General features: G+C 53.9%; 1 pseudogene; it reads right to left on the bottom strand.

The window, feature by feature from the left end:
• Positions 1 to 17,789: 17,789 nt before the first annotated feature.
• Positions 17,790 to 19,386, bottom strand: LOC123408924 (annotated as a pseudogene).
• Between the last annotated feature and the right edge of the window lie 934 nt (positions 19,387 to 20,320).

Here is a 20,320-nt window from a genome sequence, read left to right as displayed (position 1 = left end):
GGTGGAAGCAGCGGGATCCCAACAGTGGCTGGTTGATCCGATCTGGAAGCAGCAGGGTCAACAACACGTGAGGACCATCCGTTGTTGACTTGTAACGCTGGTGGAGGCTGGAGGCAGCTAGATCCGATCGGGATCCCAACGATCCAAGCAGCGGCAGGTGGGATCGGGACGAGAGGCTGGAGGCGGCGAGATCCAGCAGCATGCGGCGGGATCCAGCAGCAGCAGGCTTCGGGGGAATCGATCTGGCTGGGAGAATGAGCGGAACGGGGGCGGCTGGCGGCGGCATCGAGCGGGGCGGGACGGGCAGGAGTCGAGCCGATCGGGACGGGAGGGAGCCGCAGCGGGATCCGGCGGGATCGCAGCGGGAGACCGAGGCAGTGGCTTCAGTCGGGGCGGGAGGGGGAGATCGAGGACTAGCTCGATCGGGAGCAGAGAGACGGATCAATCGCATTGAGTTGCAGCGTGCAGAAAATTGACCTAGCTCTGATACCATGTTAGTAATAAGCAACTTGTATTCCCATGAGGCCATAGGCCGGTATATATACATGTACAGGTGATGGACTATATGCAGGAAACCCTTTATATATTGGGATAAATACAAAAGGGTACATGACTTATATTATAATAACTCTAACATTATACTGTACTGAAAAGGTCGAGGAAGATGGGCGTGGGTAGAAGGGACGAGACTCGTCAAAAGTCACATCCCGAGAGATACGCATCCGACGACCGATAGGATCCCAACAACGATAGCCCTTATGCTCATCACTGTAGCCTAAGAAGACGCACTCAACAGACTGAGCGGTCAGTTTGGTGCGTTCGGGAGGAGCAAGAAGAACATAACAAACACAACCAAACAGGCGAAGCATCGAATAATCGCGAGAACGATCAAAAAGACGCTCAAAAGGAACACCACCCTGTAGAGCAGCAGAAGGTTGTAGATTGATGAGATTGGTGGAGGTGGAGACGGCCTCAGCCCAGAAATGAGGCGGGAGAGAGGCAGCAATCATCATCGCACGAGCCGTCTCAAGAAGGTGACGATGCTTGCGCTCAGCCACACCATTCTGAGCATGAGCACCAGGACAAGAGAACTGAGCAAGTGTACCCTGCTCAGCGAGAAATCCACGCAACATCTTGGAGATATACTCTCCAGCAGAGTCAGCACGGAACACACGAATAGGTGTAGAGAACTGAGTGTGAACCATGGCAGCAAAACGCTTAAAGATAGATGATACCTCACTACGAGAAGACATAAAATAGATCCACGTGTATTGAGAGAAATCATCTATAAAGATAATATAGTGGCGATGGCCTCCCTTCGAGGAAAAGGGAGCTGGACCCCAAACATCCGAGTGAACAAGGTCAAAAGGACGCTGAGACACAGTCTCGCTATGAGGATAAGGTAACTGAACCTGTTTACCAAGCCGGCAGTCCTGACAGTCTAAAGACACACCACCGGAGATGGATCCAAGAAGACCACGTCGAACTAAGGATGAGAGACGGGAGCCACATAAATGACCCAGACGATGATGCCACTATTGAAAAGAGCTGGTAGACAAGGCAACAGAGGAGGAGAGACTGGCTGCAGTGGCAACGGATGGAAGGTGAAGCCAGTCAAGCTCCCAGAGACCCTGAGAGTCACGACGCCGGGGGCCAACACCAAGAAGAGCATCTATGTGACGGTCCAGAACTAAACATGAGTCAAAGTCAAGAATGACCCGACGATCAGAGTCAACAATCTGGCCACCAGAAAGGAGATGCATGGTAAGCCGAGGAACATGAGCAACATCGGGAACATGAAAAGATGAAGTGCTAAGAGTGCCTCGGCCAGTAACCGAGAGAGAAGTACCATCAGCAGTAAGAACATGAACAGGAGAATCTAGAGGACGAGTAGATGACAGAGTGGATGAATCATGAGTCATATGAAAGGATGCTCCAGTATCAAGAACCCATGGAGATGTACCTGCGTGTGTAGAAGGTGGTCTCACAATGCCAGAAGAGTCCGTAGCAGAACCAACAGAACCTGTCGATGAAGAAACAAAAGATGGAGCTAGCAGACATTGAAATCGTCCAATCTCCTGCTCAGTCAGGGGCGCAACTGAAGATGTCGATGTAGACACACCCGACAACGGAGAGTCGAAGGCAAGCAGCAGAGCGCGAAGTCGCGCAATCTCGTCCTCGGTGAAGTACACGGCTGAAGTAGGCGGCGTAATGGCACGAGGAGAGAAGCGACCACCACCACCCGTGGAAGCCGCTAAATATGGCGGTGTAGCATGTCCAGTATTGTCTGCAAAGACCGGTGGAGAAGACGAGGCCGTGTGCAGACAAGCACCAAGCGCCAAGGGAAGACGCGTGGACGAAGAGCAGTCCATGGAGTCATAGGCACCAGGACAACCGGTGAAAGTCGCAAGAGGTGTCGGGGAAGAGCGACATGCACCGATGAGAGTCGCGAGAGTCGGTGTAGAGCGACAATCACCATATGTAGAGCTCGCAGGAGCAACAGAAGAACTACCGGCACAGCCGTCAGGAGTCACGGGAAGCAAGGGACTGCAATGTTGCGTGTTGGTGTAGACCATTTTTTTTAGGAATCGCAGTCAACGAACATCGTCCGCGTCTGAAACCGCGTCCGCGTCAACAACAGGATTGGAGGCGCCTCGATCTGGCGAGATTGGGGCAGGGCAACCAGCAGTTGAAGCTGCTGGAGGCAGACCCAATCGGTAGTTGGGTGAGCTGAGATCCAATCGGGGCAACTGCTAGCGGCGGCAGCAGGGTGAGCTGAGTCCAATCACGGCGACGGCTGGCAGCGGCGGCTTGGCGGCGGCTGGTGGAGGCGGTGGCTGGCGGCGGTTGGCGGATCAGCGGCTGGCGACACAGGATCTGAGATGCGATCCACAGCAGCAGCAGCAACCGACTTCGAGCTGAGACGCGATCCAGGCTTGGCGGGACAGGAGATCGAGACCAGGTCGGCGTCTCACGGGATTGACTTCGAGGAAGCGGAATCCAGGCCTGGCGGGAGAGGAGATCGAGACCAGGCCGGCGGGAGAGATCGAGACCAGGCAGAGCCTCCTGCGTAGACCGGGACGAGAAGAGATCGAGGCCGGCGACTTCGATCGGGAAGGAGAGACGGATCAATCGCTCGAGTTTGCAGCATGCAAAAAATTGACCTAGCTCTGATACCATGTTAAGCTTCATGCACTAGCCAACGCAACCAAAAGTCCGAACTGATGGAAAGGGCTAGTGCAATCTACATATACTGTAACACCCCCTCTCACGTGTGATGGGGAAGACAAGTCAACACGTGCGACCGGAAGAGAGCGACGGCGCGCGGAACTCACGTATGACTCAAGAGGCCTCTACGTGGACACAAAGGGGGGCTACCAGCAATTTTTAATAAATTGCGAAGGCCACGACTTGAACTCAAGACCTTAGCTCTGATACCATGTTAGGAATATGCAACTTGTATTTCCATGAGGCCATAGGCCGATATATATACATGTACAGGTGTGGAACATATGCAGGAAACCCCTTATACAAAGGGATAAATACAAAGGGATAAATACAAAGGGTACATGACTTATATTATAACTCTAACAAACTACTGGCAAATCCATACTTCCAATGGGAGGTTTATATACCCTATCACAACGTCTTCACTACATATTATACCGGTGCTTGTGGTGTTATCGACATAACCCAGACCATACTGTCTGTTGATCATTATCTTGACATAAGACCAAATTAGTGTGAGTAACTAGTTCTGAGGGCTGCACACATCAATCCTGGAGGCAGATTTGTTACTACCTAATTTTAATATACTTGATGCTGATGGATGAAAGATAAAATTATGAACTACTCCCTCTGTTTCGGTATAGAAGTCCCATGTGTACCATTGAAGTATACCATTAGAATGTAATACATACATCCAGAAACATGCGTGGTCTTTCTATGTCGGAACAGAAGAAACTAGTTTGTATTTGTATTATATGATTGGATTTCATATACCTTGTGTTCTCCTCTCAAATTTACGTTTGCTGTTTCTGTACATCTTTGGGGATAGTCGGTGCAAACCGCTACGCAGGTGATCTCTATTATTAAAGCAGAATCGAACGAGATGATGGTTGGACCACCTCCTCCTATCCATCACCACCAAACTCCCACCTCCGGTTTACAGGAAAAAATTGACCCCCAAACTCCCACAGGTACTGGCATCCACACCAGAAAGATCGGCGCTAAAATAACCCACGCAAAGAAAACGCCTCCACCCACCTATCACCAAAAAAATAAGACGCTGCTACCCAACGCGCACGCGCTGTGCGGTAGGACCTCGCGGCTGCCCATTTTAGGAAGATGCCCACGTACGGTCCCCACCCTGATAAAAAAAGGAAGTTTGCCTCCGCGCATCCGCGTTGTCACGTCCTGCCAACAGAACAAAAAAAGAAAAATTACAGTGATCCCTCCCCCACGCGCGTTATCTCGCCTACCACCTCGCAGCCAAGCAAAAATCACTGGAGAACGCACGTTCGTCTGCAACTCTGTGTTGCGATCAGGCAACACTTTGAAGAAACGACTCCAAGAAATTGTGAGGAGCTGGGAAAATTTCTCCCCACGAATCACACCCAGGTAAGGAGCTCCATTACCACTTGAGTAATACAAAGTTCACCCGCAAAACAAAAGGACCACCATTTTTGGCAAGAGAAACAAAGGCATGTTTTTTTAATCTTTTTAGATAAGGAGGATCGCCCCCGGCCTCTGCATCTGAGCGATGCATGCAACCATTTTATTGTTTATTCACAAAAGACTTTACAAAGAAATACAACAATAAGTCGGAAGCCACCATCTAGGCGACAACTGTCGCTACTCGTGTCCATCTGATGAAGGGATGCCGATAGTCTGAGCCTAATACCACAGACCTCGCAGACAAGCCTAACATCTAAGACCTGAGGCCCCAACCAAGCCACTTGCCGGGTATGGGGCACCCACCATTCCGGCGCGCTCTCAGAGGCCGCCGACGCCAACTACCACTTCTCCATCTTGAGAGTTGTACTGACGCATTATCCTTGCTTGGTCTAGCTGCCGTCAACGCCACCATGGCGCCCAATGGCACCACCACCCTGCGCGCGAACTGTTGAGCACGTCACGGTGGCCGCCGGTACACCTCAGCCCCATGTCGCCAAGTACCACCAGCCGACACAACTTGAAGTCTCTGGAAGATCTGTCGTGCGTAGCACCTGCCGACCAGGCATGACAAAGCGTAGCACCTGTTGGCCAGGCATGATTTGACATCTCCACCGAAGCTCCGTGCAAGACGAAGCCGCTCCACCTCCTGCCTCTGACGACCAGCACTGCTCCACAAACGATGCTCCCAAGAGAGAAACGCCACCGCAGTGCCGTCATCGCCTGATATGAAAGACCAGATCCTAGGGTTTCCCCCCAGAGCAGTACGAATGGGTCGACATAAGTCACACAACGATGCCTTCATCAAGGTAACAACGTAGAACGCCGCCATTGCTCGCCGTTGAGTCGGTTTTCACCGGCAACTATGTCTCCCCGACTCGCAGCCAGTACTAGATCACAGATCCAGAGATCAAAACACCCAGCCACAGGCCGACCACCTCTGACGGAAGAGATGACCACCACCACCGATCGCATCGGTCAGAATATATCTGACCGGATGTGCTGCCGACGAGACCACCGGGCCCTTCACGCCGCCGCTGCCGATCTGAAGGCAGTTTGCACTTCACCGCAGACTAGCTGGCCGCCGCCGCCGATGCAAGGCCGGCCGCTGCGCCCGTAGCCCACGCCGCCGTTCGTGACTGGGCCGCCCGCCGCGCCTAGCCGTCGCCGTCCGAGGACGGGCCGACCACCCGCCACCCGTCGCAGCCATCCGCCGCGCCGCAGAATCCAAATCGACCGCGCCACCACACGCCTCGGGGTCCTGCCCCAACCTGGAGACGCGTGAGAGAGGAGATCTCCCGCAACCGCCGTCGGCCCCCGGGCTTAGCCCGGCGGCGTCCATCGGCGGCGGCGGAGGGAGAGGAGGTAGTGCTTGGTGGCGGCGGCTAGGTTTCTGGGCTCTGCCCGAGTCACCCTAGGGGGAGGGCGACGCGAGGGGAGAACAACGAAGGCATGGTTGTGTTTAAATTTTGAGCTAGTGAAACTCTCCCTCTATTCCTCCCATATGATGTACTAGTTTGCAAAACGTCTCCTGTACACTCATGAGTTGCAAACTTGATGTGGATGGATCTTGCCAAAAAAATTGCCTGTTTCTTGCCTCTCCCTCCCATGTTGAACCTGGATGCTAGAGAAGATGCTTAGCGATTTGTGTTGTTTATCATCTTGCCTATTATATTGCACCTGGCCTTTGTAAAAGAAATGAGAACATATTATTTTGATTATAAAAAATCGAGGAAACAAAATATTGCAGGGTTCAATAGGGAAAAATGTTCAATACAAAAAACACTAAGTCGCCCAATTGACTTGCAAAAAAAGGTGTTTTCCTTCCCCTCCCACTTCATTATTGATTGCCTTCCCCCTGATTCATACTTTAGAGGTCAGCGACTACCTAGTTTAGAGGTAGGGGACTTCGCGCGTTTGGTGATTGTGTTACTTTGCCCCTGCCCCACACCATATTTAGATTGGACCCAACCCCCCGGGCTTTCGACGTCTTATGTCGGATGGATGTGAGCGACTATGTTGGTAAGCGACTCCATGCCCCCATGAGTTTTGGTCGTGCGCGACTTGGTTAGCTTGGTTAGACTAAGTTGGTGAAAGGAAGAAAAGAGAAAAATTGAGGCGCCTACATAGTGATGAGTAGGCAACTCCATGTGTCGTGGCTGTCCTGGTGTCCCCCCCTCCCCCCTCACACACACAACTCCCTTGTTTTTTCACGACTTGTGCCCGCCACGGTGAGACTTTGCTATGGGATGGTGGGCGACTCCATTCACCTATTGAGTTTCGTGGTGTGATGTGAGAATGGTGTTCTTGCTTTAAGAAAAGAAAACCAAGGCGACTATAAAGTGTGACCGTATGCGACTATATAGTGTGGACATGAGCGACTTGGTGTGAGCTACTTAGTTGGGTGAGTTTGGTTCATTAGGTGCTTGTAAAAAAATTTGGGCGGTTATACGGCGGTCGAAAGAAGGTGACTGCCTAGTTTAGAGGCAGGCGACTCCATACATTGCATGCCTTATGTCGGTGTGGATGTGGGCAACTATGTTATTCCGTGGTAGGCGTCTCCATCTTCTGATGTGTTTCTGTCGCATGCAACTTGGTAAGCTGGTTAATTTAAGTTTTTGCTTGTTGGTGGAAGGAAGAAAAAGGGAAGAGAAAACGGGAGGCGGCTACATAGTGATTGTAGGCGACTCCGAATGCACGGTGGCCGTGGGCCAATTAGTTCAAACCGGTCGGTTCGTTATGTAGGACGGGCATGCGACTATGTATTGGGGTTTAGGCAACTCAATCTGTGGATTAGGCGTGTGGGCAACATGATGTATTGGATTTGGTCGTGTTGGGCGTGGATGGTAGGCGACTCCGTCCATTCGGTGGTCGTGGGTGACTAAGTTCAACCCGGTCTGCTTGGTTTGTGGGATGGGTGGGGCGACTATGAATTGAGGTTTAGGCGACTCTGTTCGTGTATTAGATATGTGGGCGACTTAGTGTATTAGATTTGGTCAAGTTGGGCGTGGGTGGTAGGCGATTCATCGTGCGTGTGTTGGCCGTGGGCGACTTAGTTCAACCTGGTCGGCTCAGTTTGTACGAAGCGCAAGGCAAACTACAAATTGGGGTTTAAGCGACTTCAGCTGTGTATTAGGGCGTGTGGTCGACTTAGTGATTGGATTTGGTTGAGTTGGGTGTGGGTGCGGTGACTATATGGTTGGATGCTAGGTGACTCCCGTGTGGTCATGGTCGTGGGCGACTTAGTTCAAACCGGTTGGTTCGTTTTGTAGGACGGGCGGGCGACTATGTATTGGGGTTTAGGCAACTCGATCCATATGTGGATTAGGCCTGTGGGCGACTTAGTGTATTGGATTTGATCGAGTTGGGCGTGGATGGTAAGCGACTCCGTCCGTTTGGTGTCCGTGGGTGACTAAGTTTAATCCGGTCTGCTTGGTTCATGGGATGGGTTGGGCCACTATGAATTGAGTCTTAAGCGACTTTATTTATGTATTACACATGTGGGTGACTTAGCGTATTAGATTTGGTCAAGTTGGGCAAGGGTGGCAGACGATTCCTCATGTGTGCGTTGTGACTTAGTTCAGCCTGGTCGGCTCAGTTTGCAGGAAGTGCGAGGCAACTATGAATTGGAGTTTAAGCGACTTCATGTGTGGATTAGGCATGTGGGCGACTTGTGCTTGATTTGGTCGAGTTGGGCATGGGTGCGGCGACTATATAATGGAGTGTTAGTCGACTCCATACATTTGGTGGTCGTTGGTGACTTGGTTCAACCTGGTCAGCTTGTGTGTGGGACGGACGGGACGACTATTAATTAGGGTTTAGGGGACTATTTGTGGATTAGTCATGTGGACGACTTAGTGATTGGATTTGGCTGAGTTGGATGTGGGTGTGTTGACTATAATGGTGGGGTGGTAGGTGACTCTCGTGTGTGAGGTGGTCGTGGGCGAGTTAGTTCAAACCGGTCGGCTCATTTTCTAGGACGGGAGGGCGACTATGTATTGGGATTTAGGAGACTTCATCTATGGATTAGGCATGTGGAAGACCTAGTGTATTGGATTTATTCGCGTTGGGCGTGGATGATAGGCGACTCCGTCCGTTCGGTGGTCGTGGGTGACTAAGTTCAACACGGTCTGCTTGGTTTGTGGGATGGGTGGGGCGACTATGAATTGAGGTTTAGGCGACTCTGTTCGTGTATTAGACATGTGGGCGACTTAGTGTATTAGATTTGGTCAAGTTGGGCGTGGGTGGTAGGCGATTCCTCGTGGGTGCATTGGCCGTGGGCGACTTAGTTCAACCCGGCCGGCTCAGTTTGTAGGAAGTGCAAGACAACTATGAATTGGGGTTTAAGCGACTTCATCTCTGGATTAGTATGTGGGCGACTTAGTGTATTGGATTTGGTCGAGTTGGGTGTGGGGTGTGGCGACTATATAATGGAGTGCTAGTCGACTCCATGCGTTTGGTGGCCGCGGGTGACTTGGTTTAATCCGATTAGCTTGGTGTGTGGGATGGGCGTGACGACTATTAATTAGGGTTTAGGGTACTCCATTTGTGGACTAGGCGTGTTATCGACTTAGTGATTGGATTTGGCTGAGTTGGGCGTGGTTATGGTGACTATATGGTGGTATGGTAGGCGATTCCCATGTGTATGGTGGTCGCGGGCGTCTTAGTTCAACTATGAATCGGGGGTTTAGGCGACTCCATCTATGGATTAGGCATGTGGACAACCTAGTGTAGTGGATTTAGCAGCGTTGGGTACGGATGCGGTGACTACATAATGGGATGATAGACGACTTTGGTGTTTGGTGGCCAAACTAGCCCAATATTAAGCGAAAAATGCCCGCGAGACATCCTTTCTCCCTTTCCCGTCACCACTAGTCTCCCTAAACAACATTAACACATGGCCAAAAACTAGTGAAAAAGATCCAGCATCCACTGGCCGAAACCATGGAGGTGACTCACCTTGTGATATCCAAGATCTGAATCCTTTTGCTCAATAGTTTTTTTGTGCACACGGTCGACCATCACGCCGTGCACGCATTTGTTTCCTCTGTTGCGCCTGTCAATGCATACAGAGCAGAAGTGATGCATAGAGAACATAATGGTTCACGTTTTTTACCTCGGTGTTTGCCTCCTTGAGCGGCTGCTCGTATTGCCTGTCCCATCTGGATTCATCCATGCCTCAGGCGAGTGCATCCCCCCCCCCCCCCCCCCCACCCCCCATCACCCGAATGGAGTCAAGTCATCTGTGCAGAGAGGCATGCAATCATTCAGAAAAATCATCTAACTAGCTGGTGTAGAAAGCATCTAATGTCTAGTTTTGTAAATAAGAAAAAACAGTAGAAAATGTCTTCTCTGATGCATGTAAGATTGCAAGCAAATTTCAAATAATTTTTTTCCCCGACTGAAAATGCTCCTGCTCTATTACCCCTGGACTGATTAGCTGATATGTCATTTACAAAGTCATCTCACCTGTGTACTACTAGTATATAACCGGTGAAATTTACATTGCATGATCAACCAATATCATGCACTTAAAAATTTATTATCCCATCAGAGATGTCTACTAGTACCATGCCATGGTACTTAAATCTGTAATACTAATCCAGTCTAACAACACTAATCCAGACTAACTGACGCTGCTGCTGCCTGGAGGCAGATTTCATGAGCGTCGAACTGTCGGGGATAAGCGCCAACTACATCGCCTTGTTCAGTTCAATTCCAGACAACCTTGTTCTTACCCAAAAGTGTCATCTTGACAGGAAAATATCATCTATTTAGTATATATAATTGCCTTAACTGATGCATGTAAAATTGCCAGACAAAATCAATAAAATAGTTCTTGCATGATAAACAGAAAATGTTTATTCGTTGCGTGCAAAAATGTCTATCTCTTAATCCTCCCATGAATCCACATGGTTACACCCTGTCTGAATTCCCCACAAAATTGCCCAGCCCACCACAAAATCCCCTGTGACGGATCGGTAACTCGCCTCTCAATCCGTCCCGTGGATCCACATAATTGACTAGCTACGTGAATGCCCCTCAAATTTGCCAGCAATGCAAACAAAATCTGCGGTGATGGATATGAAAAATTGCCTCTTAATCTCCACATGAATCCACATAACTGCCTAGCCCCTGTTTTTTGGGGACTTACCTTACGACTGTTGATTATAAGGGGCATAGCTCTGTCGCCGCGCGGACTTGCCTCCTCCCTTGCCGCGGGCGCTCGAGCTGCTGGCGGCGAGCTCCGTCATCACGCGGATGTGCCTCCTCCCCTCCGCGGTAGCGCGGCGACGACCTCCGCTACAACTATCGATATCGAGCGGCCGGCAACCCGCTGTGGATCCACCTCGACTCCTCCATACCTCACCACTGCCGCATCAACACCGATATGCGGCGAAAATCTTACCACTATGGCGGAAAGAGGAAAAGGGTTGGAGGAGGAGGACGAACAGATGGGTGGGGAAAATGGAGTTTCGGAAGGAAAAAACCCCAAGGAAAACGACAAACCCTGCCGTTTGGGTAACTGTTGTATCACGTCGCGCTTGTTTGTCTCGTACAGATCCTACGGCTCTCGTGCGGCCGCTCGGAGCAGAAGGATCGCGCACGCGCACTCCTTAGGACTTGGGAAAAAATAAATCAAAAAGGAGAACCGCCACACACGTCCACTGGTCCACGTCACCCATATCTCCCAAGCCCCTGACCCCGTACTCTTCAGTGCACCACCTCAATCCGCCGCCGTTCACCTCATGGTCCGCCTCGTGGTCGCGATGGCCGCAGATCTCGTCGTGGACGATGCCACCCCAGCGCCACTCTCCTCTGCACGTCGATCCGCGCTTCTCCGCCGCAATCATGATGCCCACGTCTCGGTTTCCGTCGCGCCACCCATCGGAGGCTCGTCGCCATCACCAATTCACCATCACTTTTTTGTATGTCGTGGTGCCCCTGTACGCCCTGTTCGCGTTCGCCTACGCCGTCCACACCTCTACTGCTATCGTGGCAGTTTGATGGATTTCTACTCCGACGACGACCCACACCCGGAGTTCGAGGAAGGTCTCCGAGAGGACCTCAAACTGGTCCACTTCCCCTGTATCATCACGAGCGCAACATCGACGCTGCTCTCGCACATGTCTCCTCCTACCTCGCTGCCGGTAGGCAATTTTGGCTTTCTGAGTTTCGTCAGCAATGTTAGACGCATGGTTAAGCATGTGATTTTGGTTCTGGCTAGCTTGATCACCCGTCATGTGTGATGATGCACAACGCCCAATGGAGTGCCTCTACTTGTCAATATGCTTTTTGGAAGTTAATTTTGCAGGCGCCCCTAATTTGTTGCTTAATGTGATCAATTAGTTTTTGTTGTATGTTGCTGTTGATGAATGCATCAGCTTTAAACTTGGATTGACTTTTGTATGAACTCGAAGTGTACTTGTCAGCTGCCTTGGAAGTTGGAACTCATCATCCTTGCTTTTTTTTCCTGAAGAATTAGAACTGCATACGAACTTTGAGTCTGCCTCCTCTATCATCAATTCATCATTGGTGCTGACCCAGACGATGTTGTTGCACAGGTTTGCTACCACCTCTCTGCCCCTGGTACAACGACTGCGGATTACTGCTGATGGCTTGACGGACTAGGAGACGGAGGATGAGGACGGTCTGGCCCTCAGTGCAACATCATTATCATACCATGAATTACTGCTGGTTAATGTCGCTAAAATTCAGGATGAAGTCTTTTCCTATCTCTTGCCCGCCACAACACATGTGCGTTCTCTCTGCCGTAGCTGAATATTTGCATTCCCTACTTGGTAACATTATTCCCACTTTCTAACTTTCTTTGTACTTAATTGATTAATTTTCATGGTTATTCATTTCTCTTTGTTTTTTTCCATGAGCAGAGCAACTTCCTTGTGGATGACAAAAGAAATCAGTCCGCAGAATATTTTAAATCCATTCTTTATATCTGGTACAAGGAAGCCTGCTCTCACTTGTGCAACCTGCTACTAAGAAGTTTCACTTTTTTGCTAATGCACATCAATTGGTAAGGATAAAACAATGCCAACTTGCTTTACGTTGGTTTTTTACTAAACATATCCATTTCATAAAGACACCGCCTTCAAACAAATCCAGATATCTAAATTGAATGTAAATCAAGGAAATTATGTAGCTCCTTGGAACTTCTCTTTTAGTATTAAAATCTAAATCCTCGTTGCATTTGTGTAGACAATGGGTTAAGCATGGTTGTTAGCTTATTGAATCTTGAAGAAACTACATTACACTTGTATAGTAACTTTAGTACCTACATGCGCATACTCTGATATGTTAGATTTAGGAGAAAGAGTTATTTTATTCACCCACTCATCTCTTTATGTTTTTTCATAATGTTGAGCTGTTTTTTCATCTTCCGATCTACTCCCTCTGTAACTTTTTATAAGACGATTTTTGACACGAGGGGGTACTTTGCTGCAGTTGTGCTTTTGTTACTTTGTTTGCAGCTCTGCGGGACTGAATTTTTCGTGCTAACATGAGTCATATTAGTAGGCCGGTGGGACACAGAACTTGGAGCCCCCAAAGCGCCCGGATGCCCAGGCCATTGGCGACTATAGACCCATCAGCCTCATCCACCTGGTCGCCAAGATATTCGCCAAAACGCTGTCCCTTCGCTTGGCACCAAAGCTGGACAGGTTGGTCAGCAGAAATCAGAACGCCTTCATCGCCGGCCGCTCCCTACACGACAACTTTGTCCTCGTCCGGCAGTCGACGCGTCTCCTACACCGGTTACGCGCGCCCCAGGTCTTGCTCAAACTCGACCTCGCGCGCGCTTTCGACACCGTCTCGTGGCCCTTCCTGTTCGAGGTACTCCGTCAGTACGGCTTTGGAGACTGATTCCTCGACTGGCTGGCCCTCTTGCTGTCGTCTGCGCGCACGCGAGTGCTGATCAACGGCGAGCCAGGCCGCCCTATTTGGCATCGCCGAGGGCGGCGGCAGGGTGACCCTCTGTCGCCTCAACTGTTCGTCCTCGTCGTGGACACACTGGGACGTCTCGTTAAGCGGGCCGTGTCGCTGGGCATCTTGGAACAGCTGCACCCGCACCGCCCCGTCCCGGAGATCTCGCTCTACGCTGACGACGTGGTACTCTTCTGCCACCCCTCTCGGAGCGACATTGCTGCGATCAAGGCGATCCTGGAGCTGTTTGGTCGAGCCTCGGGGCTGCGCGTCAACTACAACAAAAGCTCTGCCACCATGCTCAACTGCGATCCGGGAGATACAGACCTGACCACAGAGCTCCTTGGGTGCAAGATCGCGGCCCTACCGCTCACATATCTCGGGATCCCCCTCACCATCCGGCGACCCTCTAGCGCCCAGCTGCAGCCATTGGTCGATAAGGTGGGGGGCATGCTCCCCAGCTGGAAATCTCGGCTCATGAGCAAATCGGGCCGCCTCGCCCTCGTCAAGTCAGTTCTCTGCGCTATCCCCATCCACCAGCTCCTCGTCTTCGCCCCTCCGAAGAAGACCACCAAGCTCATTGAAAAAATAGGGCTGCGTCGCCGCAAACGGTGGCAGCTGCCACGTCAACTGGCGATGCATCTGCCGGCCGCTTTCCCTCGGCGGCCTAGGCGTCCAGGACATGGAGCGCGCGGGGCTCGCCCTCCGACTGCGGTGGCTCTGGTTCAGCCGTACCGACGAGGGCCGGGCTTGGCGCGACCTCGATCTCCAATTCTCCAAGGACGAGCAGGCCCTGTTCTTCGCCTCCACCACACTGGCCGTGGGGGATGGCAGAACGGGGAGATTCTGGGAGGACCGCTGGATCGGTGGCCGCTCCGTCAGCGAGGTCGCGCCAATGCTCTACGCTTGCATCCCCAAACAACGGCGCAAGCAACGCACCATTGCAGAAGGCCTCCTCAACCACACCTGGGCTCGAGACATCCACGACCACCTAGGCATCCATGAAATAGGCCAATACTTGCTGCTGTGGCGTGAAACCGAAGGCTTTGTTCTCACCGAGGGACCGGACCAGCTAATCTGGAGGTGGACTTCAAATGGCTGCTACTCTGCACGCAGTGCGTACCTCGTCACCTTCCATGGATCCACTAGCTGCGATGCATGGAAGCTGACCTGGAAGAGCTGGGCGCCGCCCCGCGTCAAGTTCTTCCAATGGCTTGCCAATCTAGACAGGTGCTGGACAGCGGACCGTCTGCGCCGCCGTGGCCTTCAACACCATCCACGCTGTGTCCTTTGCGACCAAGAGCATGAAACGATGCGCCACTTGCTAGTCACCTGCCCCTTCTCGCGGTAGGTGTGGCATGACACACTCTCCTGGGTGCGTTTGACATGCCGGCCGCCAGACCAAGAGGCCTCCCTAAACGACTGGTGGATGCAAACCAAGCTGGACAGCCTAAAGCTATGCGCAAGGGCCTCGCCACGGCAACCCTCCTCACAACATGGATGCTTTGGAAGCACCGCAACTCATGTGTGTTCGACGGCGAACGGCCCTCCACTGCCATGCTTTCGGCAAAGATCAGGGAGGAAGCCTCCCTTTGGGTTCGGGCTGGGGCCACCGGCCTTGGGTCGATTGTGCCGCCTACCTGGGATGTGCACTAGTCTTGTGTAGGCCTTTCTTTCCCTTTCCTTTTTTCTTTTGAGACCCTGTAGCCTCCTTCTCGAAGGCATGTACTGTCCATATTCTCTCCCTTTTCAATGTAAAGAAACACAAACCTTTGCGTTTTCCCGAAAAAAATAGTCTACACATGTCCTTTGCACTTGCATTTAATGTTCTTCCTAATTTTCCGATCACAAAAGCCGAGGTGACATTGTGGTTGTAGAGATAGGAGAAAGCAATATATATTTGGACTGCTCCCATCACCTGGCCGCGCCTTGCGTTATGCTCAAGCTCGATCTCACGCGGGCTTTCAACTCCATATCCTGGCCGTTCCTCTTTGAGGTTCTGCGCCAATATGGGTTTGGGGACAGGTTCATGGAATGGCTGACCATTCTCTTATCTACGGCCAGCACACGAGTCATACTCAATAGCGTGCCTGCCCCCCCGATCTGGCACCGTCGCGGGCTGCGCCAAGGGGACTCCACATCGCCACAGTTATTTGTCCTGGCAGTCGACGCGCTTGCCCGCCTCATGCACTGGACGCTCCAGACTGGCATCCTTCGGCGCCTGCACCCTCGCCGCAACGTCCCGGCCATTTCTCTATATGCCGACGACGTGATGCTGTTTTGCCATGCTGAGATGGATGAGGTGCTCGCTGTGAAGAGCATTCTGGGCATCTTCGAGACCGCATCGGGCTTGCAGGTCAACTACGGCAAGAGCTCGGCAACGACCCTACATGGCGACGAGGATAGCGCCGCATTGTTGGATGCGTTGGGCTGCCAGTCGGCGGACCTGCCCATCACCTACCTGGGCATCCTGCTCACCACCCGCCGACCCTCTGCGGCACAGATGCAGCCGCTGGTCGACGCTGTGGCTGGCCGCCTCCCGACATGGAAAGCATGGCTCATGAACAAGGCCGGGCGGCTGGCACTGGTTAAATCGGTCCTCAGCGCGATTCCAACCCACCAGATGCTTGCCTTAGCGCCCCCGAAGAAGACTCTGAAGCAACTAGAGAAGATCCAGCGTGGCTTCCTCTGGGCTGGTCGCGCGGCTGCGCTCGGAGGACACTGCCACGTGAACTGGCGCACGGTCAGCCGGCCGCTCGCATATGGCGGGCTGGGCATCTGAGATCTAGAGCGCACCGGGCTCGCGCTCAGACTGCGGAGGCTCTGGCTATCGAGGACGGACGCCGACCGAGCCTGGCAAGGCCTCGACCTGCAGTTCTCCCACGAGGAGCTCGGCCTTTTCCACGCCTCCACCTTCATGGTGGTAGGCGATGGTCACACGACGCTGTTCTGGGAAGACCGCTGGCTGCACGGGCAGTCTATTCGCGAGCTAGCACCCCTGCTTTACCTTTGCATCCCCAAGAACAGGAGAAGAGCACGGACGGTGGCGGAAGGCATCGCCGGCAATGCCTGGGCATGAGACATTCGCGGCATAGTGGGGCTGCAAGAGATCGGCCAATACCTGACGACATGGCAGCTTGTGGCGCACACTATTCTGTCCGCTGAGCCGGACAAGCTCGTCTGGAAATGGACGGCCAACGGTATCTACTCGGCGAGGTCCTGCTATCGGGCAACCTTCCACGGATCTTTGACATGCCATTCTTGGCAGCTCATCTGGAAGGGATGGGCCCCGTCGAAGGTCAAGTTCTTTCACTGGCTTGCGAACCTGGACCGATGCTGGACCGCGGACAGACTCGCTCGCCGAGGCCTCCCCTCCCCCATCACACTCGCTGCCTGCTATGCGACCAAGAGCCGGAGAACATCCGACACCTGCTACTCACCTGCCCCTTCACGCGGCAGGCCTGGCACGAAGGCCTTTCCTGGCTACGCCTACCGGCCCCTACACCGGAGCATGATGCCTCCATCCAGGACTGGTGGATGAGGGCGAGGGATGCCACACCACCATCACTCTGCAAGGCGTTGCGGTCCGCCACACTACTGGTGCCTTGGATGATTTGGAAACATAGGAATGCATGTGTATTCGATCATATTACCCCGTCGCTCGTCGAGCTCTCGGATAAGATCAAAGATGAGATGAGATGTTGGGCTAGAGCCGGGGACAAAGGGTTTAGGTTAGTCTTGCCCCCATCCTAGGATGTCCACTAAACCCCTTGTAACCTTGCTGTAATAGCCTCTTAGGAGGCTGTAATTCCCCTTCTTTTCAATACAAAGAAACGCAAGGTTCTTTGCGTTTTCTCGAAAAAGAAAGTTTGTATGTGCTATGTATAGTTTGGAAAGATTATGCAGGATATTTCGCATGAATCTATTATCTTTGGTTTGTTTGTATATATTTTCTCCCTCTGTTGACTCTTCAGGTTACCATGACCAAAAGCTTCCTTAGCACTTTGCTTAAATATTTCCTTTGACGTTCTTCTGTTCACCTATAATATTTTTTTTGGAGAGACTTCCCAAAAGGAGCATGATGGAAGATGAGCCCCGCTCCGCTCCTCCCCGCTCCCCAGCCCCTCGCCTAGCCCAGCCCCCTCCCTCCCGCCCCGCCCCCAGCCCTCCCAACGTCATGGCCTCCTCCGGCCACGCGCACCGTTGGCAGGTCTCCATCGACGGCTCGCCTTCCGCGTGCTCCTACAGCGAGGTCGCCGCCTCCCTGCGCTCAGCGGCGCCGACGACGCGTCAGCAGGCCGCTACGCCGCCCCGTGCCGACCCACCCGCCCCTCCTACGGCTGGTGTGCGCCGGGTGCCGGCCATGGCTCGCCTCGGACCACGGTCGGAGGTGCACTGGGTGGAACACGCGGGAGTTGAGGCTGAGGTCGACCAGGATGGGTTCGAGCTCCCCCGCCGTAGGAACCGGGGCCGTCGTCCCCGGCGCGCCGTTGTGCCAAGCCCTCCATCACCTCGCCGTCGCAACCCCTCGCTCGAGGAGGTAGCGGGCCTCTGCTTTCGCTGCCTGGACTCTCGCCACCCGGTGCGTGACTGCACTAGCGACGTCCGCTGCCGCCGCTGCCTCGTGTCTGGCTACGAATCCTGGGAATGCCAGGACCGCCGCCACTCGGGCGCACGCGACCACACCCCGCGCGCGCTTCCGGCGCGGGTCGCGCCACCAGCGGCCCCGAGACTCACGGCGCAACGCGCACCCCTGCTGCCGCCCCCGGCGGAGCTCCAGACACCCATCGACGGCTCGTCCGCTCTGGTGTGAGTCATCATCGTTCGCTCCGTCGAGATCGAGGAGGCTGAGGGCATCCTGCGCCGGGCCTTGGTGGCCTACATCACTGGGACGCGACCTGCCGTCTCCGCGGACGAGGTGTCTGAGCTGCTCCACACCTCCCTCGCCCGGCGCCCCGGTGACTTCTCCGTCCATCTTCACCACCCGGAGGACTTCCTCATCATCTTCGCCTCCCGTGAGCTCAAGGATCGCCTCGCCGGCGACCACTTCATCTCCGGCCCAGGCTTCTCCCTTTCGCTGCGTCCCTGGTGTAAGCGAGCGCATGCTGGCTCCGACAGGCTGGACTACCGCGTTGAGATCGAGCTCCGCGGGATCCCAGCCCAGGCCTGGCACCTCTCCACGGCGGAGCACCTCCTGGGCACTAGCTGCTGGATCGAGAGGCTTCACCCTAGCACGTGCTCCTGTGCCGACGTCGGCACGTTCCGGCTCTCTGCCCGCACCGCCGACCCGGCCCGCATTCGCCGCCATACCACCTTGGAGATCGTCGAGCTGAACCCCTCGCGCCACCAGTCGGATGCTCCATGCATCTTGACCCTGACATACCCGGTGTCCATCACGCTCACCCACGCCGAGCTCGACACCCCGACGTCGAGCATCCCCGCCCCTGTGGTCGACCCCGATGACGGCCAGGGCGGTGACCAAGGGCGCCGCGACGCCGACCCCGCCAGGCGTGCTCGACAGCGCCGCCGCGGCCGCAAGAGGCGCCACACGGACTCCACCCCTGCTGGCCGTGCCGACGGCATGGCCATGGACGACCTCTCCTGGCCACGCAACCCGCGCCCGCAGCGTGCTGACGGTGTCGCTATCCGGGTGTACGACCACGCAGCCGCCGGCGTTTCGCTCGGTCCGTACCATGTAGCCCGGCCACCGCGGGGCCCATGGCACTCGTCGCCCCCGTCATCGCCCCAAAAAAGAAAAGTGCAAAGGAATGTTCAGGACAACCACTGCGCCCGACAAAGCTGGCCTGTCCCCGATCCCCAGGCTGACAGTATCAAAAGCAGGAGCTGGGGCGCCCACCCTCGTGACCCAGGATGACTCTCGCACCCCTGTCGCTGGTGCGGGCCCCTACACGGGAGGTTTCCTGGTGCACGAATGCCACAGCTGCAACCACGTCGTTTTCCTTGAGCACGTACTCAACACCCCACCGTTACAACGATCGCCGTAGCGTATTTATACCCAGGCCAACGCGGGGCCATGACCCGCACGCACCTGCCCATTCCACCGCCTGGTTCGGCCCGCTGCATGCGCGCCCACGACGCGCTCTCCGCGCCAAGCCCTCAACAGACCAACGCGATGACCGCGTCCCCGATCGCCAACGGCTTCTCTCTACACGCACGCCTACGGTAATCAAGACAAATAACATTCTATATATAGTTTTCTACACGCACTTAGCTCATTGGGGGTTAGGTAATTAAAGAGGAGAGAGATGGTGTCTTGCACCTTTCCAATGCATTTTTACTGCACTTCATAATTTGTCCTAAAATGTCTATATGTACACTTTTCACCAGACGGAGGGAGTAGCCCCTACGCGCGACCAGGATCGTCCAATTCCGATCCTATGGTCGAAATTGGTACAAAATTCCGCAAACCCTAGCCCCTTCCTATAAATAGATGCCCCTAACCTCCCCCTAATGGAAACCCTAGCCCCTGCCTTGGGATCCGCGCCACCCAGCCGCCACAGCCAGCCTCCTTCCTCTCTCCTCCAACTGCCGGCCCGCGGAGCCCGGGTTGGGCCCGCCTAAGCCCATCTCGGCCCGGATCGCGCGGTCGCCGCCCTGTTCTGCCCCGAGCCCCGGCTCCTCCCGATCTCCTCCCGCTCCTGGGCGCAGCCGCCCTCTCCCCGCAGGAGCCCCTCGCCGCCGCGCA

Source organism: Hordeum vulgare, chromosome 7H, assembly GCF_904849725.1.
Source record: "Hordeum vulgare subsp. vulgare chromosome 7H, MorexV3_pseudomolecules_assembly, whole genome shotgun sequence".
Lineage (NCBI taxonomy): Eukaryota > Viridiplantae > Streptophyta > Magnoliopsida > Poales > Poaceae > Hordeum > Hordeum vulgare.
This window is presented reverse-complemented; position numbering and strand designations above follow the sequence as displayed.